A 26,528-nucleotide genomic window follows, 5' to 3' on the forward strand; every position below is an offset into this window, starting at 1 on the left:
AAAGGTGAAAACAGAGTCAGAAAGATACAATCCTCACAGCTATCTAGGTTTCTCTGTCTACTAGGAATTTCCGGTTATGATGTGTCTTGGCAGATGAGATTCAGCTTGGACATAGAACAGGACAGCTTCAAAGTTTATATATAGTAATGAGGCACATAGCCCCAAACAATTAAGACCCTAGGAATCTATCTACATTATCCGTCTATCTATCTGTCCATTTATCCATCCATCTATCTATCCATTACCTTATCTATATCCTTAATGCATTTATGAGTTCACAAGCAAGTAAGGGATTCTTAGCAATGATGAAATATAGCAATTCACAAATTAAGGAAACCAAAAGAACATCAAGTACATCCTATATAATAAAATGCTAATATGCAAATAGACCAAATGGCAGAACAACCAGTCACTATGACGTGCGCTGACCACCGGGGTGGGGGTGGGGGTGGGGGGTGTGCAGAACATGGCGAGTGTTGGTCCACGGTGGGATGGTGGAACAGGTGAGCAGGGGCACCAGACCAAGGTGGAATGCTGGTCGCTGTCATCAGGGTGAGCCTCTGGTGGTTTCTGAAAATTCTTTGCTCCCATGTGCCATGGTGCCACCCAGCACTTGCACCTGCTGCTGGTGCCGGCCCTGCTCATACCTGCTGCAGGTGTTTGGCACCAGCCCCAATTGCTTGGTGCTTGCTGTATGTGGGTGTGAGTGACAGCTGCTGGTCCAGATTGCCCCTGAGGGCTTCTCCACTTCCCCCTGCTCCTGAGGGGCGATCAGGGCAGCAGCTGCCACTTACACCCGCTGATGGTGCAGGCCCCAATGGCTCTGTGCTGTCAGTGGGTACAAGCAGGGCCGGTGCCGTCAGCGTGTTGGAGTGACAGTGGCGGAGCAGGGGCTGCTGGCAGACAGGGGACCTGGGGCCGTGGTGGGAGGGGCCGGGTGGGGGCATGGAGGATGGGCTGAAACCCACTCCTGTGCCCACCACAGCTTCACGGCTCACAATTCCTTTCAAGGTGCATGAATTCAAGCACTGGGCCCCTAGTACATTATAAGAAAGCCCCTCACCGATATTGCTAGGTAAAACTACAGAGCACTAAGACAAAAAGACGATCTGAGAGAGCTATAAAGACAAAGAGAGGGGAGAGAGAGAATGATTACCTTTAAAAGAGCAAGTGTGACAGGTGACTTCTTAATACCAATAGAAGCCAGGACATAGATAATGAGATACTAAGAAAAGATAACTCTTACATATCTGATAAATGCAAGTGTTTGAATAGAGGAATTCTGAGTTCAAAGCCCACACTTTCAATTACAGTGCTATCCTGCTTTTATTTCTGCCAGTCAACCAAATATGGAACTTACTTATGAAGGAAAGAAGAATGACCGTTGTCATCACCAGCTTTAAGACTTTAACACTGTCCAGTATTTATTCTCTTTCCTGCAGAATTGATATTTCTCCCACCTTCCCCATTTCTGTCTGTGCTTTCTTTCTTCTCCATTTCCTTTACTTTTGGCTTTTGGTTAATTATTTAGTTCTTCCTTTTCTTTACCATCTTCTTTGTTTCTCCCAGTGACTTATGAGCAATTTTTTCTTTTTAATCAGAGATGACTTCTGCTCTTCAAGTCAACAATTATAAGCCAGGGTCACTTTTATAACCTTATATCTATAAAAATAAATCTCAGGTAGCTTATTTTACATTTCTTAGAGTACTCACAACATGTGTTTTTTCCCCCCTAAAAACTTAATTCTATTATTTTAAACTGTAAATATAATAAAAAATGTTTAAAAAGGTTTTTTGAGGCCACAAAATGCTTTCAAGTATATTATCTAACTTGATCCTCATAATAACCCCCTGAATTAGATGTTGTTTTTATTCCCATTTTATAGGTAAAAATGCTGGCTTATTAGAGTTAAATGATTATTCCAATTCACACAACCATTGAACTAAACATGTTTGAAACCTAAGCCACTTAATGAAAATCCCATACATGTTTTAATTTACAATTGAAACCCCTCCTGTCTCCTCATATCTTACCTGATTTATGTTCAAAGAGTTGATTTTCTAAGAAATGCTCACTGCATAAAGCCTGAGAATGATCCCAGGGGGTCGTTGCAAGTTCAGTGGCTTCTCCAGATAGAAATGGAACTAGTAAAGGTATTATTACTGTGGCTGTCCCCCTCATGAGTTATAAATGCAACAAGCTGATTATTCTGATGATACTTCATTCCAATAAGAACTGAAACAGGACAATGAAATCATGATACTTAGCTCTTATATAGCACTATTCATCTTCTGAGCTCTTTACAAACAGTAATTAATTACAGGAGGGCAACAGAGAGTTCAGCTGATGGGGTGATGCACATGCAATAAACCAACTCCTTCAGAATTAAGATTCAGAAGGGAAGTGCCTACTTGAGATCCAGACTGAAATTGGTGGGGAGGGGTGATAGTGAGGGGTGAGAGAATATTTTAGAAAATACAAAACTCCCCTCCTTCTAAATTGGCAATATAATTAGCCTTTGAAAACAGGCTGCTACCATTTGAATTATAAGGGGATTCTAAGCATGGAAGGAATTGAAGCTAGTGGAATAGTGAATAAAAAACATCAGATAAGAAAACTAAACTATATGATGAATTCCACTGTAAGCAGACAGTCCTTAAGAGTACAAAAATAATGATCTGGTTATTAAAGAAGGAAAATGGGCAACTCATCTGAATTTGTGTTACCTGGAGTTTCTAACTTGCATCTATAGCAGAATGTGTCCTGGTGGCTGAATAGGGCTGTTGATTACTCTCATTTTAGGAAGAGGTACAAAGGAGGTACAGGGTATGTGTTTGTGTGGAGGGGGAAAACAGGGGAGGTAAAGAAATAAAAATAAAAAACAAAACAATCAAGCTCAGACTCATAAGATCCTCCTGTCCCCTCTGATTGAGACCCTGTTCCTAGAAGCAGTCACAAGGTCAAGTTACTGGCCCTGAGTCTGTCTCTTCAGGATTACTGAATGACAATCATTCCCCATCATGCTCTGTAACAACAAAATAGAAGGCCCCTGGTGTTTGACATTTGTAAACAGATGTACCTTTTTCCTCTCTCTCTTCTCAGCATTTGTCTTATTGGTGCAATCACAGAGGCCTTAGAAAAGTACTGAAACACAATCAAAATCCTTGTCTCTGCTTCCCCAATTTGCTGGACATTAGTAGGAATTCCAGTAGTGACAGACAGTACCTTTGCCTCTACATTTACTGTTAATAGAAAAATGGGATTTTAATAGTGTGGGGCTTTGTCTCTGTCTAGGTCTGAGCAACTTAGCCTCACATTCTAGTTCAAATCCTAACTCTGTTATTTACTAACTATGATGGTAGGCAAACCACCTAATTTTCTGATCTTCAATTTCTCCACCTGCAAACTGGTAGCAGGGATTCATTTACTCATGACATTTATTTAAGGCTCTGCATTAGATTTGAGAATAAAAAGAGGGAAGACAAAATGTCTCCCTTCTAGGGACTCAAAATTTGGTGGCAAACACAAATAAATAAGCACTTATCAAAATAGGTGTGATAGATTGGTATTGGGTTCTATAGAAGCCCAGAGTAGGGAACTCTGAACTAAAGTAATAGGGGGTGAGCAAATATATGTTAGAAAATGTTTTTAACAACCAGTCATCTAGAAAAAGAAAGTGTGTGCATTTATATACAAGGCTATATTTGTTATAAATATTACCGATATAAAAAAGTGCAGAAAAATAAACAATAAAATATACAATATTTAACAAAAATTCCATATAGTCTATTCTTTCTGAAGGGGAGCAAAATTTGCTACCCCAAAATATGCCTCTTTGGCTTAAGGATTATCTTGAGCTATTAAAAAGATAGACATGGGAGAAGCTCTGTAAACCAGTAGAAGTTATCCCTTTTTAAGGGACCTTTAAAAGGAAAATCTCCATTTATACTGGTAAGAGCATCTGTACCAGGAAGAGAAAGATGATTCAACTCTAGAAATTCTTACCAATGAAGAAGGCAATGACTTAAATTTGTATACCCAACCTTACCCAACCTTATCCTGGTAATCTCCATAATTGGCCTCCCCTGACACCCCAACATCTTTCTTTTGTCTTTAAATGGAGGTGGTATTTAAGGTGTGGCTTTGATAGGCTTTTCTGGAATTACTCAATTTTCCTGGGTATTTCCAATGTATACAGTAGGTATACATATATTAAACTTCTGCTTGTTTTCTTCCTGTTAATCTGTATTTTTTTTATTATTATATGGTGGGGTGTCATAGCCAAGAACCTAGAAGTATAAAGGAAAAATTATTTTTCTTCTACTAGAGTTCTCAGAGAATCTTGTTATTGATTTTTTTCTCTCTGTATCTTTAGCGAATCTATAGAAGCAATTGATAAACTAGTGTAGTTAGGACATGAATGTTGTTTGGTATTTTCATTTATGTTAACAAGTAAGATGAAAGTGAAACAAAAGAGATATATGTCCAAACTTCACTCATTCATCAATGGTATTGGCAACTTCTTTGCCAAATTGAATAACAGAATAATACTGGAAGCATTTTTTGTTGTTGTTCAGTTTTGTGTGCCATTCACAGAATAGTGCACTTTTAAGTTTAGTCTGCATTATTAACATTTTCTTAATTATTTTCTTACTGTAGTCAATCAACAAAATAATAATTAAGTCCTGATATTTAGTATGTCTTTCACCTTAGCTGATTTCAAGTTTTCAACATGTTATTGTTGACAGCAAAATCTTACCAGAGATTGGACCTCTGTTCAGCAACCTTGGTAGTTGATTTCTGGCTAAGAAAGTATTCAGAGTCAAGACTCAAATACAAGTAAAAGTTTATTTAGAAAGTGACAGAGATAGAAGAACTGAGCTGTGGATGAAGTGAGGCTCTGTTGGCTCAGGAAGCAAGTTACAGAGACAGAAGAAAGGCCCTTGGAGCTTAGGAGAAAGAAAGCAAGGATATATTCACCTGGGGTAGGAGGAGCGGGGAAAGGTGTGGGCTTGCTAGAGAGAAAGAGCTGCCCTGGGTCCTCTGCCCTGGGAGTTTTTATCCCCTCTCTAAATTCAGGGGCATTAGGGGAGGTCCCAGGGAAGAATCCAATAGAATAATCACCAGCCCTTCCCAGGTGTACCCTTTCAGGGTTGTAGTCCCCATTGATTGGTTAGCATTAAGGCAGGGGGTCATTAGTCATCAGTGCTTGTCCTGATGTCAGCCATTGTGTCACCCCTATCTGGCCTTGCTGCTTTACTAGGCCTGGAGCTGAAACACAACTGAGGCCTAGATGTTATCTCTAGTTTGACCAAAACTCTGTCTCTGTGGTCAACAGACCCCAGGGTTTGTTCCTAAGATTATTTGATGAGAATGAGAACCTCATTGTGCTCAGAAGTTTAGCACTGACTCAGGAACCAAAAGGTTGCTGGTTCAATTCCCAGTCAGGGCACATGCCTGGAATTGTTGGCTCAATCCCCGGTAGGGGGTGTGCAGGAGGCAGCCAATTGATGTTTCTATCTCTCTATCTCTCTCCCTTTGTCTCTCTCTAAAAATCAATAAAGACCTATTAAAAAAAGATTGAAAAGAAAAAGTATATTCAAGAATGAGAAGTGAAGAAGAGTAGGGAGCCTATCAGCAGCAACATACAAGAGAGGGCTTACTAAAACACCTCTCAGCTCAGAGAAGATTCAGTGCTATAAGGCATGTGAAAGTTACCTTTTCACAACAAGTATGGGGAGTTTAACTTGTAGGGATCCAGAATGAGTTCTCAGAATGTGCCACTCTGGCAGGCAGATTATTTAGAGCTGAAAACAATTAAAGCCCAACAAATTAAAGAAGAGGTTTTTGTTTGTTTTTTAAAATTAATTAAAAGTTTACCTTCCTCTTACCTGCCTAAAGGAATTCAGGTAGAAAAAACTGCTCCAGGAAGAGTGCCCTAGGATAGTCACATTGGCATCTATGAATTAAGTGTGGCAGACAGGGAGGATCCAAGCAAGTCTGTTAGACTTGATTATTAGTCCCATTGTTTCAGGTGGTCTGGTAAGAATTTGTTTACTGCCATTGCTCTATCTCATTGACCTGCAAATTATCTCCTTTCCCTTTGAAGTCCCAGACCCCTGCCTCCCTCTTCTTTGTCCAGAATGACATATAAGCCTCAATTGTGCAATGGGTCCTCAGGTCTCATCCATACTAGTAAAAGGGTAATATGCTAATTAGACTAGTTTAGGCCCAATCCTGGGTGACCAGACATCTTCTGGATGTCCGACTTCCTTCTGGTTAGTTAGGGGGTGACCAGGCCAGCAGGGGGGCAATTAGAGGGTGACCAGGCCAGCAGGGGGAAGTTGGAGGGTGATCAGGCTGGCAGGGGTGTAGTTGGGGGGCAACTAGGCCAACAGGGGGGATGTTGGGGGGTGACAAGGCTGGCAGGGGGCAGTTGGGGGGTGACCAGGCCAGCATGGGGGCATTTGGGGGGTGACCAGGCAGGCAGGCAGGTGAGCGGTTAGGAGCCAGTGGTCCCAGATTGTGAGAGGAATGTCTGACTGCCAGTTTAGGCCCAATCCCGGCAGTTGGACATCCCCCAAGGGGTCCCATATTGGAGAGGGTGCAGGCTGGACTGAGGGACCCCCCTCCCATGCATGAATTTCATGCACTGGGCCTCTAGTATTCTTATAAAACCCACATACGTGCATATATAAGAAATTGGTTCATTTTGTTCTGTTATTTTGTCTCTTGTTAATTTGATTATTAGTCCAGTCAGAACTTAGAACGGTGGGTATAACATTATTTTTCTGCCCCTACAAAAGATAATAATGGTTTTTAAAAATTACATATGTGATATATAAAGGACATTATAACAAATAACACTATACTATAGGATTCAAACCTACATAATTTTTGAGCAAGAAAAAAAAAGGCCATTTTTATTACATAACTCATTTTAACAGTCTGAACTGGAGACTATTTTCTATTTGTGTCTGAGAAGGATACAAATATTATGTGTATTGATGTTGCTGCTTTCAACTCCAGTTACAGTAGGAATAAGGGAGATAAGAGAGAGAGAAAGAGAGAGTGAGAATATAAATAAAAATCACACATGATATAGTTACATGGTATAATATCTGGTACCCTAAGTCTGACAGAGCGAGTCAATACTTCTCAGAGTAGGACTTAAACTGGAAAACCAGGAGAAAAAATCTCTTCCATATTGATGTTGATCTCAGAGACTACAGGGTAGGGAAAGAAATAATGATTCATTTCAGCAATTTGGTCCCTTATGATCTCATTAAGTGCTGGAAATTTTTGATAATTAAAATTTTTGTGGAAGTTGGAAACACACATATACATGTTAAAATATTTAGAAATTCACAATGTACTAAAATATATTTTAAGAAAATTCTATTGATTGGCTACCTAAACCCTATTCCCAATTTTTGTCTCCCTTTTTCCTTCCCACTATAGATGTTATCATGTTTCCCCAGACACTCTTGAAGATGGCAGTGGCTCTGTGACCCAGTTCTGGCCCATGAGGCATAAGCAGATATCTGATGGAAAGAGGGAAAAACATCTGAAAAGGATTTATTTTTCTGAGAAAAAGGGTAAGTAGAGCTTGCATGGACTTTCTTCTTCAACCTATTAGTCCCTTCAATACAAATGTGATGTCTGACACTGAGGGAAATTATGTTGAAATAGTGAGCTAGTGAATATAACAGAAATGCCAAGGCCAATCCACCCTGACCATGAACTACCAAAGCAAAACCAGCAGCCACCTTCAGCAGCCATCTTCCTCTTAACTTCCTATAATATGAGATAAATCCCTGTAATTTAAGTTGCTATAAAATAGAGATTTATGTTCCTTTCAGATAATCTAGAGATCAACAGAGCACCATACCTTCATCTAACAGGTAGAATTTAGGGTTAAATCATAGGATAGGATTCAGATTAAACAGGTACCAAAGGTTCATGGCACATATACTGTTAACTTCTTTGCCACATCAGCCCTCAATGGACTTCTTAGCCCAGGTTTTTAAATTTAAGTACAGAAAGAAATGCTTTCATTACCTCCTGAGTCAACCAGTAGTCTGTCACTGAACCATGGGTAAGGAAGTTTGATTAGAATTCACTAAGGTTGGGAACCAAGGAAACCTTTTGTTTCCCCATCTACTTCTTGATTTATATTGTTTAAAACAAAACAAATCTAAGAGATGAAAAAGGGTTTGATAATATGTGCCACCTTAGTATCAAAGCCAAAGATGATAACTGTAGCTTAGCAAAACAGATTCCTAATGTATTCGTTTGCTATGGCTGCCATAACACAAAAGACTACAGAGTGAATGGTTTAAATTCATTTTCTCAGAGTTCTGAAGGCTAGAAATCCAACATCAATGTGTTGGCAGGACAGGTTTCTTCTGAGTCTTTCACCAGGGCTTATAGATGGTCACCTTCTTGTATCCAAATTTTACCTTGTTATAGGGACACAAGTCAGATTAGATTAGGACAAAGCTAATAGCCTCTTTCTAATTTAACAATCTCTTTAAATACATTATCTCCAAATACAGTTACATTCTGAGGTACTAGGATTAAGGCTTCAACATACGTATTCTGTGGGAACATAATGCAGCCTGTAACACCAATCTTAACTATGTCCCCTTGGGCTGTAAGGCCCACTGTGACAGAAGTTGGAAGGAGCAAGGCATGTGGGCAGCAAAAAAGAGAAGGCAAAAAGACATTTGGGACACATGAATTGGCAACTATTTCACTCCTACTTCCTCCTACATAAAAATTGCTACCCTAATCAGAGGGGTAAATCAGCTATTAATTAGTTGATTAGACAGATAAAATGGATAAATTCAACTGGCACATTCAAGATGTGTATATTATCCAATATTTGACAGGACAATAAGTGCTATAGCATTTTAAGGGGAGGGGGGAATGATTTGGTTCTGCTGAATTTATAGAGAAAGACCTTAGGATAAAATTGACCAGGAAAAATGATTATTAACTCAGCACGTGGTTAGGAAGGAGAGGAATTTCAAGAGGTCTTGAACAGTATCATTTAAGGCGAGGGGCAGAATAAAAGGATGACTTCTTCCAGGAATAGTGAGTATATTATTTTGACACAAGGGAATTTGTACAGAGGAGAGTGACAAGCAAGACTGGAAATATAGCTTGGGATAAGATTGTTGGGGCTTTAGATATCATTTTAATCTGTGTCTGTTCATGCAGTCTTGCAAGAGTTAAGCTAAACACTTTTCTGATGGGATTTTCTGAGTTGGCCATCTAAGAGCTCCTCCTGAATTAATACAGGGTTTGGGGTGACCTAGAAGGTCAACTCTTAAGATAATTAGTACTAAAGAGCTGCACTCTTGCCATGCTGCCATCTCAGCCTTCTCACAATCTAGCAATTTTTCATGATAAATTGAATCTAATAACATATTTTTGCAGCCAAGATACATGGTGGATCATTGTCTTGTCACTTTGATAAAATGTTTGTGTTTTTTTTTCTCCAGTCCAGACTTCACAATATACCAGGTAAAAAATCTACAGTTATGTCAAAGCAAACACAAATACAATAATTTCCTGCAACATGGATTGAAAAATCATTAATTCTTTGAGCAAAATAATCCATGGCTATTACCTGTGCTTCATGACTTAAAATTCATTTTGTTTGTAGTTTACTTTTTAAGGTTCCTTTAAAGCAGGAGTGGGGAATGTCTGGCCCGTGAACCATCCAAGGCCCACAAAATCATTTGGTCTGGCCCTGCCAAGACATTAGGGGTGAGTTAATTAAATGTTTGACCAAATATAGCAGGCTAATTTTTAAGCTGATAATTTTGTATGGTCTTTGAATGATGTTATAAATATCCAAAATCGCCCTTGGCAGAAAAAAAGGATACCCACCCCTGCTAAGGATAGAAAACTAGCTGTGAATAAGAAAGAACACTGGCTATGCACGGTACCAACAATTTACTCAATTCAAGGGTGTTGAATGGACACTTGGATTCTTAACTTGGATTTATATCCGACTTAAGTCAAGGCCTTCTGTGATTCCAAAAAGAGGTCTGTAGCGTAAAATGGATCCCAGCATAGGGTTTGCAATCCCACAAATGGGATAAGTCTAGTCTCCGTCAATTAACTCTTATGTTCAGGATTCAGTCATCTAGCCTCCCGACACCCAGTTTCTGTATCTGAACATGTAAAATGCAAAGTCTAATAGTGCTGAGAATATGAAATGAATGAATGAAAAGAACTTAGCACAGTGCCTGGCATGTAGCAAGTGTTCATAGATTTACATATTTATAAAATGTCTTTTGTCTCTACATTCAAGATACCCAGTTTAAAATGGACACTAATATTGTCAATGCACAGCATCATAATTTTCTTTTTTCTCTCTTAAGATAAAATACACTTTGAAATCACTTAAAAAAAATAAATAAAATACAAACAAGCAACTACTTGATGACGCCACTTCCGGAGCGTGGCCTTCAAGTAAGCCATTTCCTGGGCTGAACTGGGAATGGGGATAAGAGTTAGATGAAGCACACAGCTAAGCCTCTGGCATTTCTGCTGCCAAACTTGAACAAGCAGTCCTTTTGTAGGCTCCCCCGTGCCACTCTCGGATTATAACTATGACAGCATGTTACGATGACTTTGGACTCTGCCAATACGGTTGTTTCACTTGCTACACCTGTTTTGGATTGGCGTCAAGGCTCCCTTCTCCAGCTCTTGTGGCTGTATCAGCGAAGGGGAGGCTCAATGGGCTGTTCCTGCCAGGACTTTGCCACCTGTGCTACCAGGACTACTCCAATTATGACATTCCAGACTTTAATGCCTGGCACCCACCTCAGCTTTCAGAAGAGCCACAGGTAAGACTCAGCACTGCTTTATGACATTGAGCAGAAACTATAAGGAAGGCAAAGAAATGCTGCAGTTTAGCTTATGTTTATAACAGAACAATGGCCAGATTTTATGGGCCCATCCTAGAGGTGCTAACAGAGCTTACAATTAGCTAATTAGAGCATGATTTGTTTCTCCTGTGCTGGCCCAGGGACAAGCTCCTGATAAGCTTTTCCACATGGGTATGCATCATGGAGGAGTAGCAGTGTTCATTGTATTGCAAAGCAGGAGGTTACTCTGTAGTGGAAGGTGTTGCTGTTGCCCCCCTTTTTAGAGTTGAGCTTTTCTTTTCAACAGTCAATGTCAATTTGTTCTTGTGGTAAATGGAAGAATGCAGTGTGTCAAATTTCCTATTACTAAGTAATTTATTTTGAAAATATTCAAGTTTCTTATCTCTTACACTCATCTGGAAGTGTTCTAGTGGAAGACCTTGGCAAAATCAAACACCAGTGTGGGTGTATTGGTAATATTTTTTATTTGATTTCTTATTAACAGCAATCAGGAATTTTTAAAATCTCAGAGCAAGTTTTTAAAATGTAAACACTTTTCTCTGCTCACTAATCCTTGGCCAGTTCTGATCTGGTTCACCAGTAGATTAGCCAGCATTTAATTTGGGTCATTCTGTGTTTTGTAGATCAATATGTTCTGTATATCATGCCTTTAAGGAGTGGGCTTTGGCTGCTTTCTAAGGAAAACTGTAGACAAGTGGTTATTATTTAAAGTTTATAGCACTGTTGTTAGCACCTTGTGTTATCAGGTCATTCTGCTAAAGATGGAAAAACCTGGCGTGGATTCCTATAGGTCTAGACTGCCTTACTTTGATTCTGTTTACCGGCTTTCAAAAAGTGACTTATATTCAAAAGAAATTAAAATGTCACAATATAAAAAAAATAAAATTTTATTATAAAATAAAACACAAATACAAAAGAACCACAAAACACCTCAGAATGTGGCTGAGTGCATTATTATTACCAAGTAAACTTCATTCTGGTCAAGAATTATAATCTTTCCAGTTACCCCAGAAGTACTTGCCATGTGTCTTGTCCCGATTGCAATGCCCTCACCACTTTATGAGTAACTATTGTCCTGCATTTATAGTAATATTTTTCTAGCATTGTTCATAGTTGTACAACCTAAATATGTTTTAGCAGACACTATAGTTTACCTTGCTCATATTTTGAATTTTAATAGTTTTTTAAAAGGTTGTGTTTTTTTTTTTGTATAGACTTCCCGACTATTCCTTTTATTTAAGAACCTGTACCATTGGACTTATAGAGTCTCCCTCAGTCTGTATGTTGCTGATTGCACATACATGGTACAGTTTAATAAGTTCAAAAAGTCTTCTATAGTTCCAGGAAATTGGCAAGTGGATCCAGATATTGGATCAGACTAAAACTCAATCTCTTTTACAGGCTGTGTTTGGCAAGCCTATATGAGAGAAATTATATTTGGTTGGCTCTTTTTATGATCTTAGCAACCACTGATGATTTATGCCTATATATACTTATTAAATAGAAGTTTCAAAATGATGATACCTGATTTTATCATATTTATTTTTGTGTGTAAGTTGTGATAATTTTATAAGGAGATACATCCCTTCATTTATCAGTTTGTTACCCAACAGTGCAAGTTTGTTATCACAGAGACAAAATACCAGCTCAATTATTTTCCTTATTTTACCAATTTCTAAGATAATGAATTGTTTTCCTATTTTCAAGGTGACCAATTTAAAAAATATAATTATAAAACCATGGTTTTAAACATATATGATGAAGTAGATTGAAGTAGGATGTGGAGGATAGATCAGTAATGAAGAAATTATGCTATTAGTCAGAAAAACAAAAATAATAGAATAAAGAAATATGTACAGAATGGAATTAATTAAAAATACTAATGATAGTAAGTCCACAAACACTGATCAAGGGCTAGTATGCACTTTTTAAATGCAGAATTCCATACACTTCTGTGTCAAGTTTTGTGTAGAGAAGACTCTATGGAGTTGAATGATAGTATTTGAATGGTTTGGATGCCCAACATTTATGTCTAACTGATTTTGTTTTAATCTACAATTCTCCCTGGTTGTTAGAGTATATCCAGACTTTCAATTTAAAATTCAGTGCTAACCCAAAACATATTTATAAGTTTTACTCCTCTATTCAACTGATTACTCTTCTATTATCCTTACCAACCCAAGCTCATAATATTTTATTTACATTCTCAAATTGCTCTCTCATAATGTTCTCCCTATCCTGATTATACTCCTTACTGTTTATTTTCTGTGTCCTAGCTATTATTCAAAGAATAGCACAGGTCTGAACTCTCTGTTGATGTCTTCTACAAAAACTCTAACCATCATTTCCTTCTATCAGTTTTCTATCTACACATAACACTGAGAATTTGGGCCATACATTTTGTCTCTTTGTTATAGCCAGTTTATCACAAAGGCTGTTTATTCCAAACTATCTTGAATTTGTTGCAATTGGATTAATATATATTATTAGTTTTCCTCTACCATAGGATTTATGAACAGCACCCAAAGCATAGAAAAAGCATCTCGACAGTGTCTTCTGTAACGGTAAGGCTATATGCTTACAGATTCCTTGCTGATTACAGATATTTACAATCTCATATTCTTCCTTGTATGTGTTGATAATAGTTTAGTGATGGGCCTCAGACTTTCTCATGACTTCCAAACACAGAGTTCTCTCTCTTCTGAGAGAGGTGAATCATCTGAAGCAATGGGCAAAGCACTCAAGTAAAAACAAGGTGGACCTTCAGCAAAAACAGGAAGATTTAGGATACCTGCAGAAAGACAAGTCAGCATTATATAGAGACGAATTAATACTTTGGGATTAAACTATCTGTGAAGGATAGAAGCATGGGAGACTAAAAATAGGCATGGAGTAATTCAGAAGCTAATCAGGCTCTGTCACAGATAAAATTAATAAGTAAAAAGTTTTAACAAGACATTAGATGTCTGAACAGACCAGAAGGCCTGGGGAGGGAGATGAGAGTATTATGGCTCCAGCATTAACATCACTGTTATTAGGTTGGTGATGATTAACAGGATGTGGACCCAGAAGGAGCAAGGTGAGCCTTCATAGGACAGCACTATGTCAGGAGATGATGGTCTAAAATTGGATAGCAAAGGTGAACTGTCTGTTAGGAGGGACATCAGGCCCAAGGACATCGAGTCGGGGCTGGACCAGCCTGGGTAGAAATAAGAGTTATACCAGGGGAAAATACAAGTGATAAAAAGTAAAACAAAACAAATTACAGTGAGACATAAATTTGTGACAAATAGCCACACCTGTTAGTCTTTGCTTTCCATTTTATGACATTCATATTTGGGGAATATCAGGCCAATGTTTCTTTTGGGCCCACTCAATTCAGATTTTATGATAACGAGTGAATTGAATCTATGAAGCAGAAAACCAAAGAACTTCATAATTGCTTCACCCAAGTAACCATTGGAATGTTTTATATAATTTATTATCAGGAGAAATTGATTAAGAGCTCCCTACATTTTAGTCTATTGCTAGGTGTCATGGGAAATGAAATGGCAACCTGAAGCCTAGCCTTTCAGAGGCTTTTACCAGGTAGTGGAAAGGGAAACACCAACACATATGAAAAACACTGATAAATAAGTACATAACTGATGACCAATGCATGGCATTGTGGAAGTACAGTCTTTTGGAATATGAGTATATACTGATATTTTTAAACTATCCAAAATGGGATGAATTGGTTGGTGTGGAATCCTTTCACACAGATGAAGATTTTGAGGTAGCAAAGGGAAGGGATATGCTTTGGTGGAAAGAAAACAGTGAATTAAAAGGATGGCTAAAAAAACTTATTTTTCAGAGGAATCATCCCGGTTGATAAAATGTGTTTGCATTACATCAAACATCCCTTTGTTTTGTAAAGTTAGATGTGTGCTTTTAGCATTATATTAAAAGCAATAAAAATCTTGTATTAAAAAAGCATTCTGATATAATACACATTGTATCAACCAGCATAATTCTTCTGAACTGTTGAAAGATTTTTTTCTAAATACGAGTTATAGAAACCTGTTTAAAATGGGCTTTAAGGTAAGAGGAATAGAGCATTTTTGCATAACACATCTGAAAGTGGAGACTCCTCAGACGTCACACAGTGAGAACTCCAACTCTGCTTCTCTATGAATGTCCTCAGCAATGCCCCATTCTGTGCATTCAATTAACCTTCTTTCATGTTTTTACCATTGCTGCCAAAAGCACATACTATAAGAAAGAGAGAACCTTACTTACTAGTCATTTCTTTTAAGAAAAAGGAAATAACATTCTCTAAAGCCGCCAGAGATGTCTTGAATGATCTAGAATCATTGGCATAAGTATTCAATTCCCAGAGGGGCTGAAAGTGCTTATTTGAATGGAGAGATTGGAGTGAAGGCTCAAAGAAAGATCATGTGAGGACATAGTGAAAAAGCAACCCTCTGCAAGTCATAGAGACACCACAGAAGAAACCAAACTGGCTGACTCCTTGACCTTGGACTCGTAGACACCAAAAGTATGAGAAAATAAATTACCTTAAGCCAAAAAATAATAATAATAATAATAGCTTCCTGTATTCACACCTGTAAAGCATCCTCTGCTTGTGGGATGCAAAACAAAATCACTTGAGAAGTAGAGCTTGATCCCACTCTTTGTCAATTTACATTTAGTCTCAAGTAGTTCTTCAAATTACTATTTTTACTGTTTTGATAGTTTTCTTTTTCCTCCAGGTAATTTTAAAAGAACCATGGTTTTTTTTAAAAAGAACAGTTATTTGAGTGCAATTTTTCCTTATTCCTTCTAATACTCGAAACATGCCTTAATTTAATAATTTTTTGCTGTTTACCAACAGTCTCAATTATCCATCTAATACATTGATGCAAAGAAGCTATCCCTACTCCAATAGACACAAACTATGTTTTCTCTTTTATCAAGATTAGAAGTTACAGCCATTGTTCTAGTCCTCTTCTTTTGCAGTAGATGTATCATAATACATCTACTGCAATAGATGGTATCTTTTGCATATATTATCTGCATAATATCAAATGGTATCTTTCCAAAGTTTGAGAAAGTACAATCTGCAATCACCTCTTCTGGCATATTTTATAGAGGATAATATTTATCTTTACTGAAAATTGTGTTTGGCATACTAAAATAAGAATAAAATGAGTTAAAATTTTCCAAAATAATCCATTAGGAACACCAAACAGCCTATAAGAAAACTCAAAATAACCATAGCTGGTTTGGTGTAGTGGATAGAATGTCAGCCCGCAGACTGAAGAGTCCTGGGTTCGATTCTGGTCAAGGGCACATGCCCGGGTTTCAGGCTTGATCCCCAGGGGGGGTGGGGGGGTGGGTGCAGGAGGCAGCCAATCAATGATTCTCTCTCATCACTGATGTTTCGATCTCTCTCTCCTTTCCTCTCCCTTCCTCTCTGAAATCAATAAAAATATATTTAAAAAAGAAAACTCAAAATAATTAAACACAAGAGTAGAAAATTGTCAAATGGAAAGTTCAACCCTTTGCTCACATTTTGGAGTATCTGAGCTTGATTTTATTAATAGGGATTAAATTACTTTCTATAAGTGTAAAGGGAGGATAGCGTTGAAGTAAGCATTTAAAACTACATAATTATGCTCAAATTTGTAGCAGAGAAGTTAAAACTGATTATAAATACATCACCCTGTAGGACATGAACCTCTACTCACCATGTGTTACCTCTGTCAGTCCTGTAATAATTTTAATTATGAAGATGCTGGGTGTCTATTTTCTTTCCTCAGGGTTTAGAACATCAGATCCCTTAGAAACACATTGATGGCCCCTCTACCAGAAAATCTTATGATGGTGAATTCTCTAAGATGCAAGTAAATTATGAGAGCTTTTGATGCCTCTAATTTTTTCATCATCAATATCTTTTTTGCTGCTTTGACAGAGTAACACATGTAAACAGCTGCAAATGTCATGTGTACAAATTGTTACACAGATACAACAGCATTTGTATTTATCATGTGTATTGCAGTTTTCCAGAAACAATACAGGTTTGGCCTGGAACAATCACCCAATGAAGATGGAGTAATTTGGGTACCTAAAATCTATATCAAAAGATGGCAAGGAAAATAAATAAAATTGAAATCAACTCTCCAAGGTCTGAAAGGCATCTAGGCATCCTAAAAGCACACCAGAGTGAAGGAACACCAAGAGACAGGAAGAATAGAGCCTCACAGACTGAATAGACTACAAAGTGCTCTTCACAATTTACCCTTTTGCCTTCATAACTACCCAATGACGTAGCTTCTACCAGAAGTACTCTTGTTTAAAAGAGGACGAATATAAGGTACAGATTCAACACAATTCTTTAGTTTGCTAGAGAAATTTACCTCAAGGTCTCCTTAATTCTTGCTCAATATTCTTTCTGCCTATAAGTAATTAAAATAGGAATTTATTCAATGGACTCTGAGAGTTTGATTCTGGAGATAGTAATGGTCACTGTTGACTTCTCACCAGTATCCATTCTCTCCTTTCTGCTTCCTATCAGAAACACAATGGCATTCAGGAAACTTCCCCTCCTGTTTACACTCTTGATGCTCTGATTGAGGAAATGTTGATCTCAACACAGCTCCAGGGGTGGGCTTATGTTTGTGTAAGCACAGCATCTTAACACTATACTCCATGCTATTTTTTGGAGTTCAAATGGGAATGGGAACACTTACTTTCTGAAAAATAAGTTTTCTGGATGCTTTAGAAAATGTTATTTCCTTTCTCTTAAGAGAAATGACTAGGAAGTAAGGTTCTCTCTTTCTTACAGTATGTGTTTTTGGCAGCAACAGTGAAAACATGAGAGAAGGTTAATTGAATGCACAGAATGGGGCATTGCTGAGGACATTCATAGAGAAGCAGAGTTGAGTATAAGACATAAGGGGAGAGGAAGTATCCTATTGTTCATTACTTTTTTCAAGCTTAGCCCTACATTACAGCAAACAGCCCACATGCAAGGACAAACGCAGCTGGGCACCCTTTGGAAAACAAATGGCTTCCCATCTCTTTGTTCCTGCCTTTACATACCTGAAAAGAATCTACTTCCTGGACACTATATCTTATTTATAGATTTATCTCAAGGCTGTCTCAGACTATTATGATTATGGGTTTCTCCTGACACAGATTATTATTATCATCTGTCTCTACATTAGCCCAGACCTCCCTGAGACACTGAACCATTGACTGGAAGCCTTGTTAGCAATTAATGAAATTGCCTGGCTTCTTCTCAGCTTGCCATCCCCCAGTGCTCAGCCTCCCCAACCACAAGCCTTTCTTTAGAACACCTTCCTGTGTATGCTCAATTTTGTGCTCAATGATTTCACTGCTGGAACTTGAGTCCACAATCTTAATCACTTACATTCAGATATCCACAACAGTGATATTGTTAAGTAGAAGCACCAATCTGGGGCATATTATAGTAATTTAGGACAGAGTTCACAAATCTTACATGGATGCCCCATCCCTTTCCTTCTAAATGTTGGAGGTTCACTCTGTAATGTTGCTTTGGGTGAATGAACAAATCTCTTCTGTCTTCTAAATATAGGTCTTTAGATGGTAGGAAGGTCACAGATTTAGCTCAAGTTGATGAGATTTGGAGGACTTTAGGGGAACAGGAAAATACCACATTTCTCATATTTATGAGTGTCTTTGAACCCAAGAAGGGTCTCATTTGTATAGATCTTTCTAATATATTTCTAGATAATATATTTAAGAAGTTTCCAAAGCAAGGCAAGGTAATGTAATTCTGAAAATAATATGATGATAACCCTATGGCAAAATGTTGTAAATATTAGTTGAACACAATGAGACATTTACTAGGGGCTGAGGAACCAGAAAATTGTAAGCATTTAAGAGAAAGATCTTTCTTTAAATTCATGTGCAGTTCCTGGTGAATGAAAACAATAATAGCAGCAACAAAATCCCTCATAAGTTTAATGGCCCCCACTGGTTGTAAATGTGAAGAGGACCTCTCCAACACAAAGCTGAAAAGCAGAGGAATCCTCCTTTATTATAAAAGTGGAAGAAGCCCCTGACCTCCAGCCCATTAATGGGCAGGCTCTGAATACCACAAAGCTTTGCAATGTTCTATAGAATTTTAATTTCACTTTCTGGAATCAAGTTGTTGCCCTAGCCTCGAATATGTTTACATTTTTTTCTAATCCTAATTTCTCTCAGTCAGGAGTATGTTATCTTTTAGAAAAAAAAAAAAAAAGCAAACAAACTCATAAAAGAATTTTTAACAACACAGGATTGAGTGTCTTTCTGGCCAATCTGGCCCCAGAATCACATTTCTCTTTCTTCCTGGAGAGCCTGGGTTTTCATGTGTTTAAAAAACAAAGTATTCTATATGAGGCTACACAAAGGTCAGGGTTTGGTTTTGGAATGACTTTACAACCTCAGCTACATTTACAAAGGAATCTTGTAGAGTTTGTAGAAAAGATGGAGGAACGTGCCTTTCAGTAAATTTGCAAATTTAGTACATTTCCAAAACATACAAATGAAGTTAATTTTAATGGGTTCAGGCATAGGCCACATTTTGCTAAGACATTATATGTAACTAGAGGCCCGATGCATGAAGATTCATGCAAGAGTAGGCCTTCCCTCCCCCGGCTGCTGGCACCCGGGACTGGGGCTGCTTCGCTCTGGCCACTGCTGCCAGGCACCTGGAACTGGGGCTGCTTTTCTCTGGCCACCAGACATCCTGGACCCAGGCTGCTTCACTCTGGTTGCCACTGCGAGGCACCTGGGACCCAGGCTGCTTTTCTCCGGCCACCGCCGCCACCCACCAGATTCCCCATGGTTCCCCTGCTCGGTCGAGCGGTCATTCTGGTCGTGACACTTATGGCCTCTGGCCTTTTATTATATAGGATAGTATATGGAGGATAATAGCAGAATTGAGAAATATAACCTAGAGATTCCCAATCTAGTCAAGAAGTATACACACAAAAAATCAACACTACCTACATATTCACATATTTGTTTATTATCTGACTACCTACCTTATCTAGAATGTAAACTCTCTCTTGGCAGGGACTGGGACTATATATCCACCAGAATAATGCACATGACATAGTAAATGCTCAAGATCACTATGTTGAAGAAATAATGAAAATGAACCTGAATAGCCTGTAAATTCAGAGGATGGGGTATATAGTTATATGCAATGGATTATATTCCCCCAAAATTCATATGCTGAGGTCCTCACCACTAGTATCTTAAAATCTGGCAGTATTTGGAGATTTGACCTTAAAGAGATAGTTAATTAATAAAATCATATAGGTGAGGCCCTAATTCAATATGACAGATGTGATATGATAAGAAGCACAGTTTAGGACACAAACACATGCACACAAGAGGACACAGAGAAAGTGGCCATCTGCAAGCCAAAGAGAGAGATCTCAGGAGAAACCAAACCTGTCAAAACTTTAATCCCATACTTCCATTCTCCAGAACTGTGGGAAAATAGGTTTCTGTTGTGTAAGCCACCCAGCCTGTGGTATTTTGTTATGACACCCTTAGCAAGCTAATACAATACCTAAGGCAGTGTTACAAGGTAAAATACAGACTGTCCAATTAAATTTGAATTTTAGATGAAGAGTGTATTTTGTCAGGATGTCCCATACAATATTCAGGAAATTCTGATATAACACTGACAACAACAAGATCCCTGTTTATATTAAATTCAGTTTAACCTATGAGTGATGAAAAGGAGGTTCCATTTGAACTAAATCACAAAGGGGGGAAACTTGGTAGGGATAGAAGAGCACTGAGGCCAAAGAAATTAACATGAACAAATCCCAATGGAAAGTTTACCAATTTTCCCAATGTTTATACTGTAGCAGCCATCATGGCCCATAACCATTTTAAGTATTCAGAAATGACAATTTAATTATATATGGAAGATATAACTGCCATCTATTACTCAGTGGTTTCTAAACCTATGAGCTTTAAAAAATATCATTCTTGGGGACTCACCAAGACTAATGGGTTGTTAATTTAATGTGACAAAAAACAGCTAATTGGCTCAATCTAAACACATCTTACACCCATAAACCAAACTGGGCAGGGTGAGCTCTATTCTGTGGATGTTTTCTCTACAATTGAACCTGAAACCTTGATAAACCCTCTGCTGAAGGGAAGACCACATTTTAGTGGCCCCCCTAGGAACCATCTCTACATCTTTATATTATATGAAGTTGCATCAGAAACTAAACTCTTTAGCATTTTCTTTACAGGCTGAATTTATATTTATTTATACATCTCTCATTATGTATATAAATATAATCACATGTGTTTTGCCTTAGTCAAATGTTAGAATAATCACATAATTCTATGTGATTGTTAGGGAGGTAAAAATAAATAAAACATGAATTTTTACTTAAAATTGAAAACTATTGTTTCTTGGTAGTGTGGAAACCCTTAATCTTGATAAATAAAGCCACATGCTATTGACACAGGACACTGTTCAAAATAAATTTTATGTAGCCCAGTGTCTGTTTAGCTACCGCTTGCAGAATTTACTGAGTCTGGAAGACTATTTTATAACTTACATATTAAAATTCAGGAAAGGTCATTTGGTAGAAAGGAAAATGCAACTATCTACTCCTGTTGGAAGATAATTGGCAAATAGTGGTGAATAATAAATATATCTATTTTTCAAAGATATTGGGCTGATTAAAGGGCACATTATGACTCAAAATCATGTAGGATAAGTAGCAGCAGGGATCACAAGATGAGACCAGGAAGAATGGGATTAGGAGAGAAATCAAACTGAATATAAGAGTTAAAGGGAGTCCACACAGACACACAAGTTAAGACTGGACATATCAGGACCATTCATATTGACCTGACACTGTCACTTAGAAATGCATTCTGTAGAAACAGATACATATATGAAAGTATGAAGAATATCTGTTTTGTCTGCCCAATTCCCTTTCTTTTTTTAAAAATTTCTTTATTGATTAAGGTATTACATATGTGTCCTTATTCCCCCATTATCCCCCAATTCCCTTTCTCCTTCTTCTAATGAAAAATTACATTTACTACCTTTGAAGTAAATGAGACTGCTGGGGCTCTCAATCATTGCCATGCTCACATGGCCGTAGGAGAGTGACTTTGGGCATCATGCATGCTAATAAGTGGAGTCCTCCTTGTGGCCACATAGTTTGGCTCAGAGATGCTAAAGGATATATTCCAGGTCAATCAGACAACTCGTGGGAATTTTTTATATAGTCCCTGGGAGAAAGAAGGTATTTTTTCCTTGGATACCAGGCTATAAGGCTGTGGCCTCAGAACTATCAGTGACTAAGTCCCCTTCCATGTACTAGTACAGGGCCCTGAAAGATTGAAGCCAACACACACTCAGAATATGGGAAGATAAACGCACAAAGTCTATATCCTTCTCTCTCTCCCTCTTCCTTTGTGCCTCTCTTTTATACACACATATTGTTGCTGAGCCTTATTTGGTTGACCTTGTGACTGGCTTTCCTCCCATTGTGTGTGTGTGTGTGTGTGTGTGTGTGTGTGTGTGTGTGTGTGTGTGTGCATGCGCGTGCTCACACACGAGTGTGGTTTGGTTAAATGGGCCAACTAAATTTCTTTTTTGCTTGAATGGGTTTGTGTTTCATTCTGTCACTAACAAATGGAAAAGTCTTGGCTGGTTCTGAGCATTATCTTTACTGTCATGTGGCATGAATTTATTTGAATTTTGCTACATGCCATTCTAGTTGACTTACAGTTAGCTAATACAAGGAAGGAGCAGCTTCCTGTTTATCTCGATAGCTATCCTTCTGTATCTGGAATAATTTTCCCTCAAGCTTCTACCTTTAGTTCCTCTAGAACAGAACATAATGTTGCAATGTTCTGATGGGAAATGGATATTCAATGAACTGCACATTGTTCTTTCTGAAACATTATTATGTACGGCTGGGCCTATCTGTTTGTGGTCTCTTAAGGATTCTTGGAATATTTTCATATTTGGATCATTGCTCAAGTTGCAGTTACTACCCTGGAATTTACTCTTTCCTTCTCTCCTCTTGACTGAACTCTTTCTAGCTTTCAGCACCTTTCCTAAGGCTCTTCAGAGCAAGGAATTCTTTTGACTCAAGCCATAGCTGATTGCTTACATTTGAAGGACATTATGTCCTTCTACATCTTCTTCAATTATCTTGACCATGCACAGCTTTTTATAACTGAGGAAGGGATAAGTTGTCTTTTAGATTTATCCTGTAACTTTTTTTCTATAGAGATAAATCTGCACTTGAATTGTAAGTGGAAATTACATGGAGGAGGAATATTCCACATGGACCATAAAAGACAGTAATCCAATATGATTAGAAGTACTATCTTCCTGATTTTCTTTTGGAATGACAGAGGCAGTTGAAGTGGAAGGTGAGATGGAGTGGGGAAAATATAGATTTATTTATAACCACTCCTGATCTTCTACAAAGCTCAAAGGATGCCAAGTGTCCTTTGGTCTTGGCTCTTCATGGGTTTGATCCCTGACTGAAACACTGCTTTTAATTTTTAATTTAATTTATTTTTAAGGATTTCTGCCTTTTGGGAATGCAATTAGACTTTCCAGGACATCTGTCTGTCAAGAAAGATAATGACATTTCCGGTGCACATTCACTGAACAGGAATCTTAATCTAAGGCAGGACCTTAGGGGTTCCATGGAAACAACAGAAAGTCATGCTCATCTGAGCCTGGTAATTTAAGAGAAGTGGCCATCCAGCTGTAGTTAGAAGCAGCTCCTCACACAGAAGTCAGCAATTATCCTCTTAGCCCAGGTGACAGATGGTAGGAAAGCATTCTCCTAGGCCCGGGAGCTTGGCTTCTACATCTGTGAAGACATTTCTCATCATGCTTCCTTGCATATTCATATTATGATAGGCTTTAGTGTTATGGAGAGGATAAGACCCATACTGCCTCTGGCAGGCCTTGTTCCTTCCTTATTCCATGCATCTTCAATCTCCTTCCACCAAGCTCTAGTTAAATCATACAAATAGAATATAATCAAGAAAATATTTACATATATATATATATATATATATATATATATATATATATATATATGGAATTGACACACACAACACACACAACACACACACGTATCTTAGACTCTCACTTAGCTTTAGGGGAATAATCCAGTATAGAATAGAAAATACTGTAAATTTAGGAAAACACAACAAGCATATAATGGAACAATCAAAACCCACTTTTAATTGGCTAGCCTCTATTCTAAGTTTCAACCTCAAAGCCTTTGCTGCTTAGTTGGACCCTGGTTGACATTATACAGACTTAACCCGCATACCCAAGGCTCATTCTTACCTTGCTTTTATCTCAAGCCTGCCTCATGACCAAGCCTGTACCAATCCTAAGACCTTGGCTGTAAGATAAAACCTCAGAATTTGTGACAACTGCAAGTAATATAGCAGGAAGTCCTACACACACACACACACACACACACACACACACACACAATTCTTCAATTCTTACTGTATTTCATCAATAGTACAAATTAATTTTTTAGGAACTTAAATTTAATGAAATATAATTAAATATTTTCTATCCTTTTAAAAATCTTTAGCACAAATTTATCCATAAAACAGCATGAGTTCCATGTGACAGTCTTAATTTTAGCAGAATCCTCTTTATATCCAAAGATGGAAGTGTCTTGGGAAGTTGACAGGTACATGGAGCATCACAGGGGCACACAGCTTCTCATAACCAACAATATTTTGTTTGGCAGTTTTAGAATATACATAATTTTGAGTCATGTAGTATACCATTGCTCTATTTGAATTTCCTTTTTTATTAGGAATATTAGTTGGAATATCCATCAATGAAAGTAAAAAAAAAATTTGAAATCTTATCCAAAACTTCATGACACATGGTGTTGGGTGCCTAATTTATAGTCCTTCATGATGTATTGATTAGGCATACTAGCCCATCTGCCTTAATGAAAATGTGATGATATATTCCTGAGATTTGGTGATTTCTATCCCCTGAATTATTTTGCCTGGTGAGAAATTATGCTTTGTTCTGTTATATACTAACATAATGAATTTTTGTTTCACTATATGTCTTTTGAAGACAATATGATGCTTAGGCTTTCAACTTTAAGTAGATAGCAATACCAATGACTTGGTCAACCTTGCAATAAATGGGTGGATACTATTAAGCAAAGCTAATTAAGTTGGTAAATTCCCAGGCAATGATGAATTTATCTGAGCTTGTTCCCCATCCAGTAGTTGGAAAATGTAACTGAAGAAGCATCCTTTGTAAAAAATGTTACAAAGCAGAGGCATGTGTCTTAGAATCAAAGAAATAATAGATCAAGGAAAAGTTCATGTTATTAATATTAACTTAAGTATCCCCAGACCCTACTAGTCTGTTGCTATGAATTGGGGAATTTTAGCATGCATAACTAGGAAGTAGCAAAACTGTGTCTCAAATTTTTCTGTTATTTCTGGGCACCCCGAGGATATCTTTGCTCAGAAACTCCATTACTCATATCCTCCTCCTTCCAGAGCTGCCTGTGTCCTCTATGGAAACATTCCTTTCTGGATGCCCTATTAAGTGTAGCAGGATCAGCCATTGGGCCACAGTGCAATGTCACTGCCACTATCACACACCATGGGTCTTCCTCAAGGGTGTGAAGAGATAGCCCTTCTTCTCAACTCACCTTGTCTTTATGTCTCCAGTCTTGAGTTTCAAAAACCCCATTGTCAGTAGAGTTATTTCAGCTTTTCTCTGCCTGTGACTTATTTCTCTGTAAAAAGTAGACCAGGAGTACCAACAAAATGTCCTTCTCTGTTTCTAAATCTAACAATAGCCTAGATATCAGTTGTGACAGGTCTATCAACAGGCTGGCATGTTATTATGTGTGAATATTTGTTGAGAATCTACCTAGTCCCAAGTACTCAGATCCTACACCACAGTGTAAAAATCACTACAAACATTAACACAGAGAACACAAAGCTGAAGAAACATAATTTTGGTAAGTATTATGAGAGTGAAGAATGTTGTGCTTTAAGAGGAAGTAATAAGATAAATGTGTTTTATATGGGATTAGAATGGCCAGCAAAATCAAAGGCATAGGTGAAAAAGGAACTTTTATGCACCAAGTAGGAGCCAGGCAGGTAGAGGAACAGCATATGTTAGGTGGAACATCATCAGTGGGAAAATGATCTGAGCTGGAAATCAAGTTGGCATTTTCCAGAAGCGAGAGACCCTCTGGCTAGATTTCTGGACCAGAGTAGAGAGTGACAGTAATTTAGGTGAAATAAGTAATTATAGTCTTGAAGGCCATATTCTATATATTCTAATTTCTATAGAGAATTATTGAATGTATTCAACTCAATTAGATTTACTTTAAAAATAATCCTCAGGGAAAGTTGGCAAGGCCGTGTCAAGATTTTATCTGTGTCTGTGTGTGTGTATATGTGTGTGTGTGTGTTTTCTATCTTCTCTGTTTTAATATTCAGGTCCCAGAAAGGTTACTTTTGTGAGTGAGACAAAGAAGACACAAAAGGCTAATCTAAAATAAACGTACCTTGTG

The sequence above is a fragment of the Cnephaeus nilssonii genome, assembly GCF_951640355.1.
Source record: "Cnephaeus nilssonii genome assembly, chromosome: 11".
Classification (NCBI taxonomy): Eukaryota; Metazoa; Chordata; class Mammalia; order Chiroptera; family Vespertilionidae; genus Cnephaeus; species Cnephaeus nilssonii.